The 23744-nt window shown below is 42.8% G+C and overlaps 1 non-coding gene across 1 annotated transcript; it reads right to left on the bottom strand.

The window, feature by feature from the left end:
* Nucleotides 1–17813: 17813 nt before the first annotated feature.
* Nucleotides 17814–17885, bottom strand: Trnap-cgg. The gene has a single exon. It is a non-coding gene; the product is annotated as a tRNA-Pro (tRNA).
* Between the last annotated feature and the right edge of the window lie 5859 nt (nt 17886–23744).

Raw genomic sequence — 23744 nt, 5'->3', positions numbered from 1 at the left:
CAATATAAATCATTCGCAATTACGCTTCCTATTATTCTACTGGCTCATTCAGTACTACATAGCTATGCGCCCGTGCTTTGCAGCGAAGATTAATGCAGGACCTACGCGTGCCGTCGCTTTTTAGGGTTAAGTACATCATTCTGCAAAGACGCAACTCAGAGTATCACACTGTAGAGAAATTCGTTTGTCATAAACAAGAAGTCAAATATACATTAAACATATCGAAAGAAGCAAAGGAATTTCGTGAAGTTTTTAATACACAATGTGAAATCAGTAAAACGGTAAATCCTAGCCACATAAATTCTGCGTTTGTATTCGTGAAGATAAAATTGCGTCACTTAATTATCCACAAAATACTTCTGTCACTGAGGTAAATAAAGTAACAGCGCCATTTATTGGTTCTTTAGTGTACTATACCACCACTACAGTAAACATCCAACTACTGTACTAAGCTGAGCAGAGTCCTAAAACTTTAAATTACGGGATCTTTTTTTCCGTGACCCGATTTTGATGAAATATATCCTATAGGTTGCACGAAGCTAATCTTAAGTCAGCCGTAAAAACCTCATGAAAATTCGTCTTGTAATTTTGAAGATTAGCGCAGTCAAACAAACCGACAGAAAGGACAGTTTTGCAGTTTCATTATTAGCACGAAAGATACGTGGTCCATTATCGTGTGGTAATGTTAATGAGTTCTGATAGCAAAAGGAGAGGGGGAGCGGGGAGAGGGAGAGAAAATCAGAATTTTCCAACTTGTCCGGTGTTGGTTGATGTCGCCTTCTCACTCTAAATCTCTCCGCGTACTCTTGACTTGTTCAAACACCGCACGTGCGAGAGACTCGGCTCACAGAACGCGTGCGGCTCGATACTTGTAAGAGTCGATATCGTCACAAGGCGGGGGCGTGCGAAGGGTCGGCAGGCACTGCCGAGGGGCCGCACCCACAGTGCTGCGTAACGCAGCACGCAGCCAACTGGGACACGCAGCTATCGCCACGCGGGGCCAGTGAAACGCCAGGTGCTTAGCACCTTCGTCACTATTGACTTGCGCGACCTAAAAACGCAGCAAGGCGACACAGCGCCGAGAAAAACAATCTCAACGTATCCTCTGCGTAGCGTTGACTTGTTTTGCAAGGCAGTGCGTCCTGCTCTTGCTAGGGGAAACAACGTAATTATGGCTTATTCAGTTTGTTGCCGCAATCTGCTTCAGGGTAAATATCTTTAAGAAGCCTTTAATATGCAATAACTAACACAACCCAAGCAACGCAACAAGCCTCCGACGAAATACTTCCAATTTAATCACAGTGTGTTGAATCTCTTCTGCCAGGGCACAGTGCAGCAGATGATAAATGAAGTATTGTTCCCTTGCAGTTGTTCATAATTTCGACCACCATGGTGATGGAGGCAGTGTATACAGCGACGTCCTATCGACTGTGCTACATGGTCGAAAATTCCAGGACATTGGTGTACTACTTCCACGACTGTGAAAATCCCAGCAGGGGGAGGATATGCTGAGGGGACGTTTTGTAGACGACTCCGATCATTATTTCCGAAAACAGGCAAGGTCCGATCACAAAATCGTTGACATACGTTCACAGCACAGGTCCGCTGATAGGATCGATAGATCAGTGAGCGTCCGCCTCTGGTAACCGAGTGGTCAGCGCGACGGAATGTCATACCTAACGGCCAGGGTTCGATTCCCTGCTGAGTTTCTCCGCTCAGGGACTGGGTGTTGTGTTGTCATTATTTCACCTCCATCGACACGTAAATCGCCGAAGTGGCGTCAACTCTAAAGACCTGCACTAGGCGAACGGTTTACGCGACGGGAGGCCCTAGCCACACGGCATTTCCATCACTGAGCAGGTAGTTATCATCTCATCTCTTACATGCCTAACGGCCTTTTCTGTAAACACGGAAGCACAACCAATTCGGATGTTTTATGCATTGCTGTAGGATTATGTTGCATAAGCAACTCGGGAAGACCGCTGTTGCAATGATTGTACCTTCTGTGGATGATAAAGGGTGCAATTGTTCATATGAGGCTCTCAAAATAGTTAATTGGCTCGAGTTCAAAGCTCTTGGAACGCACCGACTACTAGAGAAAGGGCTGTCACCAATAGCTTGGACACTTTCTCTTCCCTATGGTGTGTTCTACCACACCTCGCACAGTCACCATCTTCCATTCTAAGGCGAAAGGATCCAGTTTCTTGTCGGCTCCAATGTGCACATGGAAGTGTAGTGTGGAGTGGTTGCCGCTGGTGCGGTCCTGTGCCAGTCCAAGAGGAATTCAGCATTATTCTACAAATAAAAACTATTTACACCAGACAGTCATACTGCCACTTTTACTTCAAGGAATTCTTGTAACTGCATTACTGAAAGACGAAATATTTCGTATCACTGATAAACAGCACACCTGAAATTTATTATGATATTTAAAGTGGAAAATTACTTTAAATTCTGACAGCCTCTTTTCAACATCAGTGACATACACTGAAGCGCCAAAGAAACTAGTATAGGCATGTGTATTGAAATACAGAGAGATTTAAACCTTGCAAAACATGATGCTGTGATCGGCAAAGCAAGTGCCTGGCGCAGTTGTTAGATAGGTTACTGCTGCTACAATGGCAGGTTATCAAGATTTAAACGAGTTTGAACGTGGTGTTACAGTCGGCGCACGAGCGATGGGACACAGCATATCCGAGGTAGCGATGAAGTGGGGATTTTCCCATACGACTATTTCAAGAGTGTGGCGTGAAGATCAGGAACCCGCCAAATATGAAATCTATGACATCGCTGCGGCCGGAAAAAGATCCTGTAAGAACGGGACCAACGACGACTGAAGAGAATTGTTCAACGTGACGGACGTGCAACTCTTCCGCAAATTGCTGCAGATTTCAATGGTGGGACATCAACAAATGTCAGCATGCGAACCATTCAACGAAAAATCATTGTTCCGGGCTTTCAGAGCCGAAGGCCCACTCGTGTATCCTTGACTGTACGACGAAGAGCTTTACGCCTCGCCTGGGCACGTTAACACTAACTGTGGACTGTTGATTGGTTGGTTTGTGGTATAAGGGACCAAATTACAGGGTCATCACTCCGTTTCTCTGACGCAATCAAGGCTCATGGTACAAAAACACCCCAAGTATGTTTGAGAAAGTAAAAGGGGGAAAAGGGATGGGGAACCACATGTAAAAAAAGAACACGAATGGAACGAACAACAGACGGAGAAAACATACACAAAAATGAGAAGTAGAAGAAGGTATTGAAAGCATAGAGCAGATGGTCCGGGATGGCTGATAACAGTAATAAAAGAGGGTGAGCCAGCCACTCTGCAACACATTAAAATGTCCAACCCAAAAAGACAAAGCGAGATGAACACATGTAAGGAAAAGACGACCACTAAGACAAACAAATGCGAAGAAAGTGTGACAGTTGAAATGGAGGGAGGGTGGCTGCCTCAGAGAAGGCTAAATGCCCACACTTTGATGGTACGATAAAAACCCTCCCTCACGAATAAAACGTGAAACTAAAAATGATGTTGAGGCACTGTCGCCCAGCACCGAAGGTAGGGTGCTGGGAAGGTTGAAAGTCCGCCGCAGAGAGGCTAAAAGTGGGCAGTCCAGCAAGATGAAGACGACAGTCATATGTGAGCCACGATGACACCGAGGTGGGTCCTCGCGATAAAGTAGCCATGTTTTAGCCACGTATGGCCAATGCGGAGCCGGCAGAAAGCCATGGAGTCGCTGCGAGTGGCCCGTATTAGAGATGGGTCGTTCACGAACTAACGGGTACAAAGGAACGGTTCACCACGATAAACTGAACGAGCGAGGAACGATTCCTAAGGAACGGTCTTCCATATTTCACTTCGATCGCGGCTTTCTACTTAAAGTACCCGGGAACGGGATACGGTCGGTCTGGTTCCCAAACGGCACGTCGGCCGGTCTCTTTCCAGCCTCGGTCCTGTTCCCGTCTGTCTCGGTCTCGGTCTCGCTCGGCCGGACTCGTCCTCATCCGCGTGGCCACTCGTTGCAGTTCCATTGCCGACTGCTCATAGTTCAGTATCGAGTTGTTAGTTTCGTTCGCTTCGCACGCCCATTCTAGATCTGTTTCAAACCTTTTTTGAACTCTGAACTTCTGGTTCTTTTCGCATTCTCTTCAGCGTCCACAACCGGCAACTAAAATTTACTTTTTTAATTACGTAAATTACATAAAAATTACGTGGTATGTAATAACATACATCTTTTCAGACAGCAAAACGGCATATCAGCTTACTTCACTATTTCGATACCACAGCTGAATAACTGTTTGTAAAAAGGCTAGATTCGTTATTAGACATGCGAAGGACGTCGGCACGGCCCACACGAGTGGCCATTTTCCGTCTTTTGTTATTCAAGGTAAAAGAGCATGTTCATTGCTATGAAAGGCAGACCGACTTACAACCGAATGAAGATCGCGCTTCGTAATTGAGTGTATGGTGTCACGTTTTGTAAAGAGAATATGACAACTCCTACAATATTATTTCAGTGGTACAGGGTGGCGCCGAAAAATCGGCACGGAGTACTAGACTTCTCATTGTCGCTTACCAATCGTCATCTATTATTTCTAAGTCGTATGCATTAGTTCGTTATTTCTTCACTGCATAATTATTACGTGTTTATCTATCTTGCTCGTAGCAGTCAACAAATCGTGCATAATTGGCGAGCAGTCTGCACTCGGGGCCGGTGTTTCGTGCGCCACCTTTTTGTAATCCTGATACAGAGAAGTTAAATTCTGGAACCTATTTTGTCAAACGACGTCAGACTTCTTGTCATGTAACAATTCAAGTGTTTTTAACTACGACAGTAAGTGAGAATTGTTCAACAGTGAGAAGTTCAGTGATTATGAAATTAATGTAAAATGTTTAGAATGAAATTTTGTGGAGGACAAACTTTACTTTGAACACAATTTTCAAACTAAAGCATTGTCTGAACATATCCCCTATCAATGCCTCATCCTCTTCCATGTCGTGTTCATTTAAATCCAATGAATATTATTTAAAGAAATCATTTTTTCCATCTGTCAGAAAAATATTGATGTTCCAGACTAAGGAAGTATTAACGTTTTTAACAGTTTCAATGCGGGCAGCATTGCACAGTACGGAGCCAATATCCAGTATTTTCACTGAATATTTGCAATGTTTCTCATTTTTCACCTACTGTACTGACGTTATTTAAATGAAGCTAGTTTACGGCCGGCTGTGCGAGAGCATTTCACTTCGCTGTGCCAAGATTGAATATTTTCTACGCATCCAGTGGGGAGAAAAGAATACCAAGATTACATCCGTTGCGACTCTAGAACTAAGGAAAATATGTTTCATTGTTTATTTGCAAGGCAATTTTATCAAGGGCCATATAACTCGGTGCTCACGAGACTGAGTAAATTTTGGAGGTATCGATTTCATTTCATTGCGTATTGGTGTTCCAGATTAAGTTGTTCAATTTTTTTGGATTACAGTAAAACTGATTAGGCACCCCACACAGTAAATTTGCATAAGACAAACATTGCCTATTGCATATTCATTGGCAAACAAACAAAAACACAAACTTTCTTAAAGATCGTTACAAACTGTCCATATTCCCACGCTTGGAATGTATTTTTCACAGCGACATTATCACAGTGCCGAGCACAAGCAAACGGTTTTTCATGAAGATGATTGATCGTACCAGCACCAAAACCCTCTAGAAGATGGAACTGCTGCTAGTGCATCGCAGCAAATAAAAAAACATGTTAGACACAGCTAAGTTTCAAAAAATGGTTCAAATGGCTCTGAGCACTATGGGACTTAACTTCTGAGGTCATCAGTCCCCTAAAACTTACAACTACTGAAACCTAACTAACCTAAGGACATCACACACAACCATGCCCAAGGCAGGATTCGAACCTTCGACGTAGCGGTCGCGCAGTTCCAGACTGTAGCACCTAGAACCGCTCGGCCACCCTGGCCGGCAGCGAAGGTTCAATTTCTAATTTACTAAGGACCTGATCCCAGTAAGCTGGCTGGCTGTCTGAACGTAAAATATGTTTAATCTATTTCTACGTAGTTCACCACTCTATGAAACAAACGCTCGTTAAACAATTATTCCATAGGTTTAAATGAAAATCGGCGACGGACCTACTAAGTGATTGTCAGCAAATCTACATATTAGTAATAATATCCCAGATTTTCCCGATCCGAGACATTTGTGAGGGGAAGTAATATGTTACAGCTGTAGAGACGATTTGCTTCTGGCTGCGATCCATAGTAGGCTGTCTGGCACAGCTTAATTAGCAACTAACAAACCCTTCCTCCATGAGCTCCGAAATTATCCATACGAACGGGAACCACGCTCTCACATAATTACGGAGGAGAAGAAGAATGCTCTGGATGGAGAAAAATATCTTTCTCCAGCTAGTATTTCTGTGTGTAGTACTGCCTCCCACCATTAACAAATGTTTCTTTAAAAAGCTACCGTCTTCTACTACATTCACTCCACACTTTTGCTAACTACGAATAACCAGTCATCCAGGAGACCAACAAAATCAGATGCTTAACGTAGATTTCAACCAAGATATAGTTTGTGGCTGTTAGTATCGCTGTTTGGTAGTTTGTGTAATCTATTTCCATGTTAGGTAATTAGAAACTATAGACATAATTTATAACCTATTCTTGGTACTGATTATCTGGAATGCTTAACTCTACACAAGTCAAAGTCAACACCGATGTATCAACATTAATTCTCCTTATTCTTTCTACTGACTTTTCGACCTCTGTGATACACCACCCTGGCGATCACGAAAGAATCGTTAACTGTTCAGCTTTTTTTTTTTTTTGTATGAGAGCCTTGTTAGCTGCTCGAATGTAGATGAGTTCCTTAAACCCTCGTAAAAACTAAAAAAAAAAAAAAAAGAAAAAGAAAAAGCATTAGATTCCTATAAATCAAATGCAACGTAGTCAGGTGCTTTATGAACCATGGTGTGTTGTTGACAGCGCTTAAAATGTGCTTCACCAGCTTTAAATACTATGGCGCTTGCGGATTACACACGTATCGTCTGTAAGAATGTGTTACAATATTCCATCAGAAAACTCATTTTAAAGTCAAGCAATTCCACTTCGGAATTAGAGAATGTTTGTTTATTTGAAAGATAATTATGATGGTAAATGTATGGGACACCGCCTCACATAGAAATAGATCTGACGATGCAACACTGGCGCCCTAATGTACCGCGAAGCATTACGACTGAACAGCAGCCGTTACCAGTGAGATACGACAGTCACTGAGAGCACGTGACTTCAGAATCTGTCAATGTGTGTCTGCAATACAATGTACACACATCAGCTAATTTTTTTCTGATATGCCTATTGCTGATGCGGTATGGTCTACATACAGGGAAACATGGCAGTTTCTTTTCTCTAATGAACCGTGCTTCCACTATTAAATCACATATATTTGCTGTCATCCCATGCGTACATCTTGTGGACACGGTGAAGTTCTACAGTTTTACCGTAAATTCCGATTCCTCCCTCTAATTAATAGCATTTTTTGGTGTCCGTAAGGTGGTTGTTGGTTGCCACAAATTTCGATTACGCCCTCTGTATAAATTCAGTTATCGTGTATTCCTATTTTCATATCCGGTTTTTTCAGATGTTCTCCATATTTTACGTATTTTCCCAAATTTTTATTCATATTTTATGCGTAAATGTTAAAGAATATTTATGTTCTTACTGTTTACACTGCCATGTATCTGTAGCATCAAACAATTATTTTGGGCCACTCCACCATACTGGAGAGAATCTAGAGTGTCTGCAAGCTCACTTATATGCCTTCCAAATGTCAACTCAGAAAAGATCATTCCATGACTCCTAACAACGATGACCGTCGTTTTGTGTTGTACGTGTTAATGAGACAATACAGTCCAACTACAGCTATCACAGTTTCGTGTACTCTAAAGCTCATCATCATGTAACAGATCGAAAAAGTAATGTTCAGGCAACAAACCTGCTAGTCGGTTTGTCACGGAGATACCAAACCCCCCCCCGCCCCCTCCCCCCCTTCACAGACGTAACGCAGGTGGATCCACCCCAAACAATATCCCAGATCTAATACAGGTGGATCAATTTTGTAACCTTACCTCGAACCTACATCCGACAGTGGTGTTCCTCGCGAAACAGAGTTCAGGAGGTATGACGTCAAATATTTATATGTGCGAAGAAACTAGCTTTTGCTCAAAACGGAGCAAAATTATCCAGACTGTACATATACAGCGCTTCATAACGAGGGCGAGGCCTCACGCAGCCAACCTATTAGTCCCATAATTGGCAACTCTCATTTAGAATCTAAAAGGAAGACTAATTTTAAGATTTTGGCTCAATGCCGATCCATTTTTTGCGAAAAGCAACTGTGAAGTACATGACACTCAAACTACAAATTGGTAGGTTCGATAGCTAACTGAAAACTGAGCATCCATGTCCATGCCCATCATCATCATCATCATCATCATCATCATCATGATGTCCACGCATTTTCCTAGAAACCGTTGCGTCCACAGCATCTGGGTTGGGGGGGGGGGGGGGGCGCAGAGAACTTATGTTCAATTGCCTCATGTATTCGGTAGACATTTTCCCCCATTTATGTTTCTTCCATACCAAAATTAGTAGGAACAGAAGGGTTGGTAAGGTAAGTGAATCAAGAATGAATAATAACGAGGTAGGCAAACATTTCTGAAATGAATTGTATTAGTAAAGTCTGTCTCTTGGGCCTTGCCCCTATTAGAGACTTCAAAAAACTCTAAATAATAATTTCTAATCTTTTCTAAACTTTTTCTCGCTGACATTCTTAAAGCAAAAAACAGGAGTAGTCCAGAAAAATGTAAACACACTGACAGCCAGAATTAATGGAATAACATGTCATACCTTTAGAATTCTTGCACGGGGCGAAGGTCATTTTGTGCATTCAAAGTGAGCCCCATTAGCAGCCAAACACCGCCGATGCCGCTGACCTGTTGAACGAACAACGGCTTTCATTGGTGTCCGTGTAATGGCCGCAACGGACGCCTCGATTGTTTCTCTTAGCTCGTTCAGTGTTGCTTAACTTCATTTTTCGTCCCCCATAGATAGAAGTCACGGGGTGTAACGTCTGGAGACGGCGGTGGCTACTCAGCAGCTGCTCTTCGAACTATCCATAGTCCAGGTAGACTTTCATCCAAATAGGCCCTGGGACATTATTGCAGTGAGGCGGAGCGCCGTCTCGTATGTAAAATCCTTGATTTGCAAATATCTTTCGGATGTTAGGTTCAAATTTATGTTTGCAGCATAGGAAGATACACCTCACCAGTTATGATACCTTCAAAGAATGGGCCAATCAAACCGCGCGATGGCAGACCATACCACAAGTTAACACCCAGTAGATTAACATGTTTGTCCACTTTAACGCGAGAACTTTTAAGATTCCAGAACACACAGCTGTGGCGGTTTGCCGTACGCTTCAGTTTGAATTGCGCCTCGTCAGAGTCGATAACCATCCCCGAAAAAAAAAACGTTCATCCTCGCGAAGCATGTTTACAAATCACTCGCAATCCTAAATCCTTCGATCATGGTTTCCCCGTTTATAGCGTTCAGCAATCTTTGAATATACACTTTCCACTTCGCAGCCTTCCGAATTCGTCGTATGCTTGATCGGCTTACCCAGCTTCAGGTGCATCGTGTTCACTGATTACTGAGGTGACACAGTAAACTGTTGCAACACAGCAGCGCTGGAAGCTGGAGTAAATGATGTTTTTGGTCGGCCAGACATTTCCTTACGCACATCCTGAACAGAACCGTTGGCTTCTAATTTATCCCGAATATGGTAAATCGTATGTGTTGGTGGCTGAGTTCCGTACACATCACGCCATTGCCGTGGTACCTCCATGTTTTCGTGCTTTCAGTAACACTTCAATATGGCCTTGCGTTACTCTAACGACGATCTTGCTTCATTCCTTGGTGTACTGTCGTCTGCTGGAAATCGCGCGCCGTGATTGTTTATAAAACAACGGAATACGCTACCGCGCAAATTTACCACGAAATGTCATTTTGTTCCAAAGATATGAACAAAGAGTATCTACATTTTCTGGACTCCACTGTATTTAACACAAACTCTCTTTATAAAGTAATCAGATATTCGTAGCTATTTTATACACGAGTTCAATTCTTTGAAGGGTCGTGGGTTTAATGGTCTGACAAAAACGTTTGAAACAATCAAGTTATGAACAGCCCGTATCTCCGTGTGTTGTCATATTTCCACGAACGATGCACCACGAGAGTGATCCACACCGGTTGTGGTTAAGAGTTCCAGTCTTGTGAAGCTGTGTGCTGGCAAGAGGTCGGGAGTTAGAGTACAAATCTTGCAGACATCCGATAAAGATGTAGTGCTTGCAACCAGTCTGTATTTCCAGCCAGTTAAATATTAGATAACTTTTATCTATTGTACATTTAAGTGGATTTTTTGCATGTGGACTGTAGATCGCCTACTGAAGTGAGCGCACAATTTTATCACCGTGGCTCTGTTATTTTAACCATTGCTAAAGTCTTAAATAAAATAACAAGAGTCCATGTTTAAATTTCGACTACTTCCCTTAACAGTGTGCCTTAGCCCCAGGTCACGTATGTTTCAGCCAACAGCACCTAACCAAGACCCGACCCCTCGCCCTTCACTGTGCTAGGACAACTACGTTGGGTCCAGACACGAGGAAAATACAATTTACAGAACTTGGCGTTCCTATCCGATGCGTTAAGATCCAACTGCGACCCCCCACACAGGCTCCAGTTCCAGTAAAAATTAAACCTTTGTCATTGGACACGATGGCAAAAGTTATACCGAAATAGAATAAAGTCTTCACAGTATGTTTACCATTTGTGATTTTTTATTTCAACTGCTAGTGTTGTACTTGCGATTGTGTTGAATTTTGCATGTTGGGAATGTTATTTGAGTGTTGCAGGGTCGGGTGGGGAAGGTCTAAAATTGGTAGCGTGTTTTCCTTGTGGGGTAGCACTCGCACCATGTATGGGCAGGTGTCACATGACGGATCGCGTTGGACACCCAACGGGACCATGCCTACTAATGCACTGTGGTGTTCAAATTAACCGTTGGTAAATGACGGCTTAACTCGTTACTCTAACTGGATTGGCAAGGAGCAACGAATTAGTCTACCATCGTACAAAGTACAACATTTTATGGAAATAAAACAGTACAATTTCCTCTACTTACATTCCTGCAGAAGGTGCAGTTGATCCATTTGTTCTGTAAATGACTGGTACATATTGCTTCATGATTCTGTATCAACTGAATTATGTTAGTTCCACATACAAAAGCATGCAGTACAAACTTTTCGGGTGGCATTGAATATTATCACGCAAGGAAGCAACTTCCTGCACAATCCGTATTTACTGTACAGTTGAGACAGGTACGCTTTTCTCAAGACTTGGGAGGCTCCCAGGGCAAGTAGTCGTCGTAAACTGCTCTCGAATTGGCGGTTACCTGGTACAATCACTATGCACGGCTATAGGAGTTCCTAAGCACTCAAGTGCCCACCTGAGCTGTGAAAAGTACTTATTCAGCACGGGTGTCGACAAGAACACCCACTTTTCGTTTTCTTTGCAACGAGAGAAAATTCTTACTATCTCCACAAAATTTATGTCCGCCGAATTCAGTGTCATGCCCCTTCCACTAGCCAGCGTGATCTGTGCCCACTAATATAAAAAGACCGGATTTGTTTTTGCAGAGGGTCCGCCTAGAGCAAAACAATTTTTATTTCCCAGGCATGTTTTGCTCGAGTTTCAGCATCAGTGGATTTTCGTCCTCTTTCTCTGAAACAGGAAATATGTTGTTTTAATACTTGTACACACATAAATTTGAGATTTTAAGACTGTTCAGGTGCTGTACCCCCGCCCCCGCGATAGCACTAATGTGTGTATTTGTATGTGTGTGAATTCCTAAGGGACCAAACTGCTGAGGTGATCGGTCCCTGGACTTACCCACTATTTAAACCAACTTATGCTAAGAACAACACATTCAACCATGCCATGCGCGGCGTGTATTTGTACACAATAACAAATTTCATCAGCGTTCTCCTCAATTTTAAGCTTAAATACAGATCCACGTTTCATCACATTTGCAACAAGCGTGCCGTTGCCCCTTGAAGTGAGTTTGAGCGAGGTGTTCAGCTTTGAACGGTGAACAGGGAATTTTAAGGCATTCGCTTCCTGACTTGTCCCATGCTGACCGAAGTTTGAAGATTTTAAGTATCACTTTTGCAGTAACAGTCCGTATTGTGAGCAGCTCGCATTTATCTAGTTCATCAGTACATGTAGAATGGCGAGTTCAGTGTTTTATTTCTCTTGTTAATTTGAAAATGCAAGCTGACCACGTGAAGAGCATTTTTCCTTTGTTTCGTAAGGATTTCAATCAAAGTCCAACAAAATTTGTTTCACTTTTTCATCTTAGTTTTCTGTTTGCTTTTAAGAGTAACGCTTCAGAAGGTACGTTGCTTTTTAAAACCGAATAAAAGTTTGGTAACAGTTAAATCGACTTACATTTGTGAACCGTTTTTGCTACAACTTCTTCCACGGTTAGGCGATCCTCATTTATCAGACATAAGCAGGCGTAGTCAGAGTTCATTATTTCATTGTGACGATGATGTATTGCGCGCAGGGCCTAGTAATGAGTAGAACGACACATAACATGCAGTTGTTTTAAAATGAGGTGACCAGTGGCGGGTTCTTGCACGATTCATTTTACAGTTTTAAATCAGTTTCTAATACAAATTAGTTTCAGCTTAATTCACACGTTACTGTGTTAATAATTAATGTAATAGTAGATTCAGCAATCTTAGTACAGAAGTATAATTTGGATAGAATTCTAAACTTTATCTGCTGTTTGCAACTTTACCCTATACCGCTGTCTTACTCTAGGGTAACGAACATATGTCCTTCGACTTCACGCTACTACTATCAAGTACACGCCGAGAGCTTCTGGAATGTAAGGCAAGTAACAGTGCGATTATACCGACCATAGATGCTCTTTCTTGTTTCTCCCTTTACGGTAGTATTCCTAGACCCTGAGGCGTAGCACTTCGTAGCGCGCCGGTGTTAAGTGGCTAACTGCAAGTAGTTACAACTGTGCCCGAAAGGTGTCAGCTGATTAAGGACTACAAAATTCCAAATAACTTCCGGGAATTCAGCCAGGTAACACTTTCAGCGACCGCCGATATTTCGGCGGGAGAACACCCCGTCATTTTCAAGGCGGGCAGTTTGCCTTGAAAATGGCGGGGTGTTCTCCCGACGAAATATCGGCGGTCGCTGAAAGTGTTACCTGACTGAATTCCCGGATGTTATTTGAAAGTTGTATACGCCAGGAGAAACTCAGCACTACGAAATTATCAAAGCGTTAGAACACATTTTGCATACGAAACTGTAGTAGTAGTAGTAGTAGTTGTTGTTGTTGTTGTTACTATTACGACCGTCATGAACCACTGCTAATTTATTTTTTTATGTTAATGACTGTGTGAATGGAAAGTAATGTAGCATATAAATATTGTAAAGGTCTATTAAATGGTTAAACGTTAACGTGAGAATTTTGATTGTACAGAGAAAGTGAATAATAATATCGGGGGAATTTTGTAACGTAACTAGCCAGTTTACGGGACTGGGAACTTTACGATAAAGAGGGGGTTGTTTTGATATTCGTGAAGTATCTAAATTTTTTCATTTAGTAAATTCTTCATAAAGCTATTAGGTTGTGATTGGTTAAATGCAACCGACGTAGCACTGCGCCGTTTAATACTAATATCGGATTAGCCATGATGTGTATCAGCGAAACAGAGGGCAGTACGTACGCACGAATTTTGTGGACTAAAGCATTGCTTTGTGAAGACTAGAGTGAGTTCGGCGCTCAACCATCACCACCTTCGGATGCACGTGTTAAGGAGCTCTAATTAGGTGTGAATTATGCAGAATAGTGATTAAAATCTGAACATGGAGTGCAGAAGAGTGAATGCGAAAGTGAGAGAAGAACGAACACATGAAATTCCGATTTTAATATGTGAACTGTGACTTGAGTAACCGAAGTCCGCGTGGCATCTCATACAAGCTGTGACCACAAACTAAACATTTATAGTGGTCAAAACTGTGTAATATTTGAGCGAGCATTCTGTCACAGAAACCGTTTCGTAATCTTTTTGGTAACGAGTTCGGTTAGTTACCATACGCTGGCTATTACGTGGACTGTGGGTAAGTCCTGCAACTAGAATTTAAGATTAGCATGGGTTTAGCTTTGTTTTTGTATCAAACGAGTGCCAATACAGCTATGTTTCCACTAGCAAATTACTTTTCAATTAATCGCTCTGTTAACCTGTTACTGAGAAACATTTATTGCACCTGTTGGATTCGTATAATGCCACTAATTTCACTGTAGCTTTTACAGTAGAAGAACATCGTTAAGTTCTTAACAGGGAAGGCGTGTGGGCCGGACTGCAGAAGAAGAAATCATCGGAAGATGAGTGAACGTTAGTTCTGTAGGACGAGCACATAGTAGCTGCGACGTTGCAGACAATGCTTAAAAATATTGTTAAGTGATGGCATTACAGATGAAAGTTGGAGAAAATCATTTTATTAATTGTTGAAAATAATTTCTGTTATGTAGGGAGCCGCCAGGGGATGGAATACCTGGTCAGAGGAGGCGTAAGCAGTGTCGACAACGCAATTATCAATTGACCACTAGGGAACTTTCAGAAGCTGTCGACAAGAATAATGAGGACATGAATTATATTGTAATGCATCATTCATTTCCTTTATTCTTTTGGAACACATGTTAATATCTTATTGCGCCAAGTCAGATTAATTAACACTGAAATGGGACTAAACAGTTTTACATGAAAAGATAGATACTACGACGCGCACAGTGTGTTTACTGTTTCAGAATGTACTTTAAACTTTAGTATTCAAGAATTCTTTTTAAGTGGTGGGAGTATTTAATTGATTGGCTGGAAACAATTTTTAAAGTATTAGATTACTGTTAATTTTACAATTCATTCAAGTGTGAGGTACGTTTTTTATCTCTTTGGTTATATGGTCAGAGAAATGTTCTTTGAAATTTATGTTTTCCTAGGGAGGCGCAACTTTTGTCATTACAAAAATGGCAAGAGATTAGGCAGTCGGATGTAAGTTTAAGGTGCAAGAAGTAATGATTCGTTGCCCATCTTTCAGGCCATTAAATAGAATAACTGTTCAGATTAAAGGCGTGAAAGCTGCAACATCTATGCATTTATACATACATTATATATATATATATATATATATATATATATATATATATATATATATATATATATATATATATATATATGCTAGGGTCAATAGTATGATTTTCTATGCTAAGTTTTGCAGCACTGTTTTATTAGAGACATCGCGACAGAAACCTCAAGAGCGGTGAGCAGTATTCGAAAGTTATACTTGTCTATCCGGCACAAGGGAATGTTTCCAGTGTTTTGCGTAAACATTCCACAATGTTCGATTTTAAGCACTTGGTTTAGACGTTTCAGGAGAAACGATTCAGCCTCCTTGACCCTTCCCACTCAGGTCGACTTACGTCGTCTTTCATTGGGAACAAGTTCCCAGCTTATGGGAACCAGCGAAGTGGTCGTACAAGCCAACAGACTAGTACTTGGTCCCGTCTATACCTTTAACAAAACGCGCCCTATAAGATGAAATTTCAGGTGACGGAATCATGTCCTTTATGGATACACTATACATCTAAAGCAATTAATTATTCATAAAACCAACGGCGCTTATGTTGCTATGTATTAGCAATGTTCCACGCTAAGAAATAATGCTTACGATAGTCCAATGACGTCAAAACAGCTGTAGCATATCGAACACCTCTATCTGCCAAGAAGAACGTGGTAATTGTTTTCTTCACTGTGAAGGTACTCTTTTGTTGTTAAGAAATTTTTATAGTTTTCTCCGCCGCAATGAAATGCATGGTGTTCTATTCAGATATAAATAGTTCGGAAGTGGTGCACGCAACAGCCCTTGACTCAAGTTATATAATCGTTTCATGCTATCTGTCATATTTATAAGTCCCGATAGTTCATTCTTTTATCAAGTAAACGCTCCAGTGCATGGATTACAATTTTGTTGTTACACGAAGAGGAATCGCTTGCGATCATTACCTACGTGGAAGTAAAGGCTCGTCTCGGAGGAGATCGAGTCTCTAGAGATCAAAAGCTCTTTCATGTTGTGTTTTAGAATAAATGTGGCCAGTTCGAATAACTGTCTAAATATGGGCGTATAAAACGAGCATAGAGCGTTAATGTTATAAAAGTAAAATATGACTATTAGGAAAACTGACTGAAAAAAAGGATCTTTTACTATTAATGTTTCTTAATTCACTTTCTTACTGAACGAAGTCAAAGATACAAAGTGAAATCTTTCCGTGTCGTTTGGCAGAAACCTGAGAAATTACCTTACGTACAGAATTGGGCAAATCTTACGTAAGAAGTCAACAAGTTATGTGAACCGAATGAAAAATGTGTAGTTGGACGACTTTCTTAAGAGACCACACGCGTATATTAAAAACGTACTAAGTCATACAAGAAAGGCCTGTTCCAACAAACAAATGACTGTGCAAAAAACAGAGCAAATTAAATGCTGCAATAACTAATATATGCACAGACTCTGAAGATAAGAGAAAAATTGTAGTGAAATGCCATGTTTCCATCCTGTGGCAGTATCGAAATAATTAAGTGGTTCCAAATGACTGAGCACTATGGGACTTAACGTCTGAGATCATCAGTCCCCTAGAACTCAGAACTACTTAACCCTCACTAACCTAACGACATCACACACCTCCATGCCCGAGGCAGGATTCGAACCTGCGACCGTAGCAGCAGCGCGGTTCCGGACTGAAGCGCCTAGAACCGCTCGGCCACCGCGGCCGGCTAATTAAGTGGAAATGTGCAATGAATACATAGCAAAAACATTTTGGAATATTAAGACAGTCATAGTTACTATATATTATTGCTATTACTGCATTCCAAACATATTTTGCAGTGTTTCGTGATAATTTGCACGCCATGTGGATATCATTGCAAAATAGATGTCAACAAACAGTCTTCTCTGGAATGAATTATTAGTAGTTATGCAACAACTTAATTACTGACTTTCAAAAACCAACTGCTGGGTTTACAGGCCGCTTTTACTATGGAATTACAGCTGGAAACCTTATTCCACGCCCCATTCTTAACAAATGAATGGCTTCTTTATTTTCTTTATGTTTAACTCCGACCATGGGTAACTATTTGAATAAGTATTATTTATGGGACACGCACTTCTACGTACATATAAATTTACACTAAAGTAATATTACTACATCAATGTCTCTCTCGAGCCGGTGCAACTCTTCAGTGCTATGTCGTAAAACATCACCAATGATCCCGGCTGAAGTTTACGTAGAACAGGTAAACGACCGCGATTTAGGCAAGTATTTGTGAATCTTCTTTTAAAAATAATGTGCCCTCCACAAGATAAATATGTGGTAGCGGGTAGTGTTATGTAGTCATATGTCTATATTTAGTTTGAATCACTAACCCGGTGAAATTATGACGCTGTCTTATTTTACTCACACTGTTAAAACTTCGCTTGCACACTTCAGATATACATTTTATTAACAGCTATAATTTAGAAACTGATCATAAGGCAAAAGAAGTGTATATACGTAATAAATGTCAATTAAAAACGGGATCTTAGAAGATAAAAATTTTCAGGGCTCGTCCGGGATTTGAACCCGGGACCTCTCGCACCCGAAGCGAGAATCATACCCCTAGACCAACGAGCCGTGATTACAAGTAAATGGCAAATATATGAAGATACGACTGTTTGCTATGTTAAATATGATGTAAAATATTTGTTTCTTTCCCCTATAACGTGTAATGCGGGACATTTTGATTGCCTCCCGTTCCGCCATCACGGTTTATGCATGTGAACACACTGAAGTACAAGCTTGATGCCAGCGTGAAAGTCAATAACATTAATGAACTTCCACACAGGTGTCTAAATGTATGATAAGCATAAAACTGCTTTTTTCCGCCACCAAACTGTGACCTGAATCGCCGCGTAGTAATAATTTTATGTATGCTGTCACCCGCCTGTGTTAGTAATGTCTGCTGCAGATTAAAAGCCACTAAAACTGGCATGCAGAGGTTGTTTTCTTATTTTTCCCAATACGACAAGTTTAAATACAAATGCTTTATTTTGTTTTTGAGCATCATTACATGTAATCGGTGTTATCGAAGTTAACGCTAGTAATAATTATAATACAAACTTGTGAAAATGTCAATACCGTACAAAAAATAATCACTATAGATACACTGCATTTTTCAATGAGAACAAAAAGTTTCCTAATAGCGCAATTACGAGATAGTAACATGTGGACGTTATACTGCACTTCTTTTAAGCATCCATACTTGCGTGGCAAACCACTTACTCTTTTTAAAACCGACAGCATTTATAGAAGACTGCAACCATCTAAGGCAATTATTACAGTATTTTTCATACAAGATACCAGTATTAGCTTGATAGAAACGGTACCTAAAGTAGATATTTTACTTTTTTTGCAATTCAGAGCACTAAAGCAGAAAGAACCAAAGCTTTTGTAATGAACTAAAAAAACTGAGGTGAGAGGAATGAAACACGTTGGACAAAGTGAGAAAAAGTCAGCCACTGAGGAAAAAACTTGTTTATGAATTTTAGAAGCGCCTAATAATATTAATTACTTTGTTAGGGATTTCGAAAATCCCCTTGATATGTTCTGTCAGTATATTTTGACTCAACGTCCGAACGTAGCATTCTTTCGTCCTTCCAAAGCTAGGTGTATCCTAATTATTCGCAGTACACAAAGGTCCTCGTAAGGTACGTACATTACTCAACGGCTCACTTTGAGCAAAGTTACAGTTGCAGGGTGCCTATCAACAGGCTTCTGGGCGCAACAAAAATTTGATTTTCAGTATTTCACACAGCTGGTGCACGGGCTTAAAAATTTCAAATACTGTCTGACCTACTTATTACAAAGTGTAATCTCATGTTTAACACAACAAGTCAGTTTGAAACTGGGGGTATATGGTTTTGTTTGAGGCAGCTTTTGAAGTCGTGGAAGGAATACAAGAATCCAGACACTATTCACCCCATATTTGGGTAGGAGAGGACTTAGCTATTTCTAACAAACCGTACACAGTATTTCAAATCTTCACGAAACACTTTCCCGCTGATATCCACCCAAGACTATGAAAGTAAAAACGCTTATCGCTCACATTCTCGCTGTTCATGAAGTAAAACTGCAGCATCAGTTATGGAGTTTTAATTTATTACTTGTGACATTATTTACAACATATTTTGCATACAACAGGCACATATACCTGCAAAATTATATGTTTTTACAACACACAATTTCCGAAAAACCTTATAAAATGTTCCGTGGTCCTTCAAACTCTTGTGTGCACTGAACTGTTTAGGCTTGTTGTTCGAGGGGGGTTGTGACCTGCTGGGGCTCGGCAGAGGACTGTGCAAACTGCCTGCCACATTTACACAAGGTAGTGTTCGCTTGTGTAACCATAAACCGACGAACTGCTAGTTACACTATGATTTCACCACTGTGTTCTATACAAACGGCAGCAATTCTTATAAATCAATTGTGAGGAAAATGCAGTAAATTCCCTACAGTACACATTAAATATTCGAAGTTGGGGCGCCTGTTCTACAATTTAACGCAGCTAGAATGAGCACTATTCATTTATGCAAAAGAAATCAGTCATTTTTTAATTAGTGTCACCCGACTTCGACTGTTGTAGGACAAAAAGGATGGTTGGTTTGTGGGATCGAAGGGACCAAACTACCAAGGCCATCGGTCCCTTTTTCCACGAACTTTAAACACGCACAAAGAATAAGAACAAATAAACAATGGAGATGACAAGAGACGACACAGGACAAGAAAGACACAGAGAGACCAGAAAAAAGGAATTAAAATCACACGAAGTGTGAAAGTGGTTGGCCGACCATAGAAACAAAAAAGTAAAAGCCAACCACCAAGAAACGCGCTTAAACACCAGTCTAAAATCGTAGGCCGAAGGTTCAAATGGCTCTGAGCACTATGGGACTTAACATCTGTGGTCGTCAGTTCCCTAGAACTTAGAACTACTTAAACCTTACTAACCTAAGGACATCACACAACACCCAGTCATCACGAGGCAGAGAAAATCCCTGACCCCGCCGGTAATCGAACCCGGGAACCCGGGCGCGGGAAGCGAGAACGCTACCGCACGACCACGAGCTGCGGCCGTAGGCCAAAGGACAAACACTTAGATCAAGCGATAAAAACCCCTGTACGAATAAAACTCAAAACTAAATCTCCCATCGCAACGTCATCTGATAAAAGTGCAGGAAGCGTATCAGGCAGTGCAAACGTCTGCCTGAGCGGAGTTAAAAGCGAGCAATACAACAAATTTTGGACCACCGTCAAAGCTGACCCGCAGCGACATAAAGTTGGGTCCTCGCGGCGTAATAAATAGCAGTGTGTTACCCAGGTGCGGCCAATGCGCAGCCGGCAGAGGACAACAGGCTCCTTGCGGAAGGCTCGTAAGGAGGAGCGACACACACACCAATAGTCTCCTTGACGGCCCGACGTTTGTTGGGTGAAGGCAGGGTGCGCCGTTCTTCACCCCAGCTGCGAAGTACTTTCTGCCACAAAACTGACCTGAGGTTACTCTCCGAAAGGCCGTTCTCCAAGGCTGGTGCACCGACAGCGTATTTGGCCAGCGTGTCAACACATTCATTTCCTGGGATGCCGACATGATTCAGGGTCCACACAAGGATCACAGGGCGGCCGCAACGGGCAGGAGTATGGAGGGACCCCTGGATAGCCATCACCAGACGGGAGCGAGGAAAACACTGGTCGATAGCTCGTAAACCGCTCAGGGAGTCATTACAGATAATGAAGGACTCACCTGAGCAGGAGGGGATATACTCTAGGGCGCGAGAGATGGCGACCAGCTCGGCAGTGAAAACACAACAGCCAGCCAGCAATGAGTGTTGTTCATAATGATCCCCTAGATTAAGAGCATGACCGACACGACCAGCAACCATCGAACCGTCAGTATAGACAACGTCAGAGCCTTAAAACCCGGCAAGGATTGAAAGAAAGTGGCGGTGGAGGGCCTCAGGAGGGACTGAATCCTTCGGGCCCTGTGTCAAATCGAGCCAAAGGCATTGGCGGGGCATACACCACGGGGGTATACGCAGAGGGGCCCGGAAAAAGAGGTGGAAGAGGGGAAAACCTCAAGCCCAGAGAGAAGAGCTCTGACGCGAACCGTGATTGTACACCCTGATCGGAGCTGCCATTCCAGAAGATGGACGACCGACTGAGGGAACAGGAGACGATAAATGGGATGCCCGGGCAAGTTACATACGTGTGTAGCTTAAGTGGCCAGTAATCGTTGGTGCCGGAACCGCAATGGAGGAACACCTGCCTCCACAAGTATGCTGTTGACCAGCTCCGGAAAGCTCCAGCGGCGAGTCGGACCTCACTGTGAAGGATGGGGTCAAGCAACAGAAATGCTGAAGGTGATGCCGAACCGTGAGCCAGGCTCCCATAACCTAGACAGGACTGAATTAACGCCTGGTACAGCCGTAGAAGGTCGGACCAATCGGCATCCCAGCTGGTGTGACTCAAGCAAAGAGCGTTAAGATGCGGCCAGCACGTCTGTTTAAGCTGCCGAATATGAGGGTGCCAGGTCAAACGGGTACCAGAAACCAATCCCAAAAACCGATGCGTCTCCACTACAGCAAGAGGTTCGCCGTCAAGATAAGGCCGTGGCTCAGGGTGAACAGTGCGTCGCCAGCAGAAATGCATAATGCAGATCATGGTACCCAAAAACTGTAAGCCATGCACTACAGCCCAAGACTGTGCATTGCGGATAGTGCCCTGCAGCTGCCGTTCATCAGCTGTAATGCCACTGGAGCTAAAGTATAGGTAGAAGTCGTCAGCATACAAGGAAGCTGAGAGACGTTCCCACCACCACAGCGAGCCCAGAAATTGCAATTAAAAAGAGGCAGACACTTGAGACAGATCCTTGCGGTACCCCATTCTCCTGAACTTGGGAGGCACTATGGGAGGCCGCAACTTGCATGCGGAAGGAATGAAACGACAGAAAATTTTGTATTAAAATCGGGAGTGGACCCCAAAGGCCACAACCATGAAGCTCAGAGAGGATGTGATGTCGCCATGTCTTATTGTATGCCTTCCGCATGTCAAAAATAGACAGCGACCACATGCTGACGGCGGGCAAAGGCTGTATGGATGGCAGAATCCAGGCACACCAGATTATCGGCGGCACAACGGCCCTTACGAAACCCACCCTGAGACGGAGCCAGAAGGCCCCGAGACTCAAATAGCCAACTCAACCTCCGGCTCACCATGCATTCGAGCAACTTGCAAAGAACATTGGTGAGGCTAATGGGGCGGTAGCTGTCCACCTCCAGTGGGTTCTTGCGCAGGGTTCAACATGGCGATTACGATGCTTTCCCGCCATTGCGACAGGAACTCGCCCTCAACCCAGATAAGGTTGAAAAGGTCTGAGGAGGCGTCGCTGTCAGTCCACTGAGAGGTGTTTGAGCATCTGACAGTGGATGCGATCTGGCCCGGGAGCCATATCAGGGCAAACGGCTATGGCACTTTGGAATTCCCACTCATTGCACGGATCATTGTACGATTCAGAGTGGCGCATGTGAAATGAAAGGCTTCAAAGTTCCAATCGCTCTTTCAGGGAGTGGAATTCCAGTGGGTAATTCGCAGAAGCGGAACTCAGAGCAAAATGCTCCGCTAAGCAGTTTGCAATTGTGTCCGAGTCAGTACAGACTGCTCCATACAGTGAAAAGGCAGGTACACTGATGGGGGTCCGACAGCCATAGAGTCGCCTAATCTTGGTCCAAACCTACGATGGAGAGGTACAGAGGCCAATGGTGGAGACATACCCTTCCTAGCACTACTGCTTGCACTGGCGAATGAGGCGCATTGGCTCGCGCACCGAGCCGTTTAATGGCTATGAGGTGTGCCAATGAGGGATGCCTCTTGTGACGCTGGAGTGCCCACCTGCAATCTTTAATCACCTCAGCGATCTTGAGCGACCACCGAGGCACTGTCCTCCGCCAAGGGAACCAAGAACAGGGAATGGTAGATTCTGCGGCAGTAACTATGTCGGTGGTGACCAAGTAGAAGCAACGCATCAATGGCATCATTGGAAAGAGGTTCAATAGTGGCAATGGAGGTGAACAAGTCCCAGTCAGCCTTACTCATAGCCCATCTGCAGGGGCACCCAGAAGAGTGACACTGTGGCAGTGACAGAAAGATCAGAAAGTGGTCACTACCGCATAAGACGTCATGCACACTCCCTTGGACAGATGGTAATAGGTTAGGGCTGCAGATTGAAAGGTCGATGGCTGAGTATGTGCCATGCGACACACTGGAATGTGTGAAGGCACCAGTATTTAAAAGAGAAAGGTCGAGCTGTGCCAATACTTGCTCAACGATGTTGCCTCGGCCTGTTGCCACTGATCCACCCCTAAAGGGTTATGGGCATTGAAGTCACCCAGTAACAGAAAAGTTGGCGGCAACTGGGCTATCAGCGCACCCAGGGCATGCTGCGGG

Source organism: Schistocerca piceifrons, chromosome 5 (assembly GCF_021461385.2).
Source record: "Schistocerca piceifrons isolate TAMUIC-IGC-003096 chromosome 5, iqSchPice1.1, whole genome shotgun sequence".
In the NCBI taxonomy this organism is placed as follows: Eukaryota; Metazoa; Arthropoda; class Insecta; order Orthoptera; family Acrididae; genus Schistocerca; species Schistocerca piceifrons.
The sequence above is the reverse complement of the archived record's forward strand: the minus strand, read 5'-3'. Positions and strand labels throughout refer to the sequence as shown.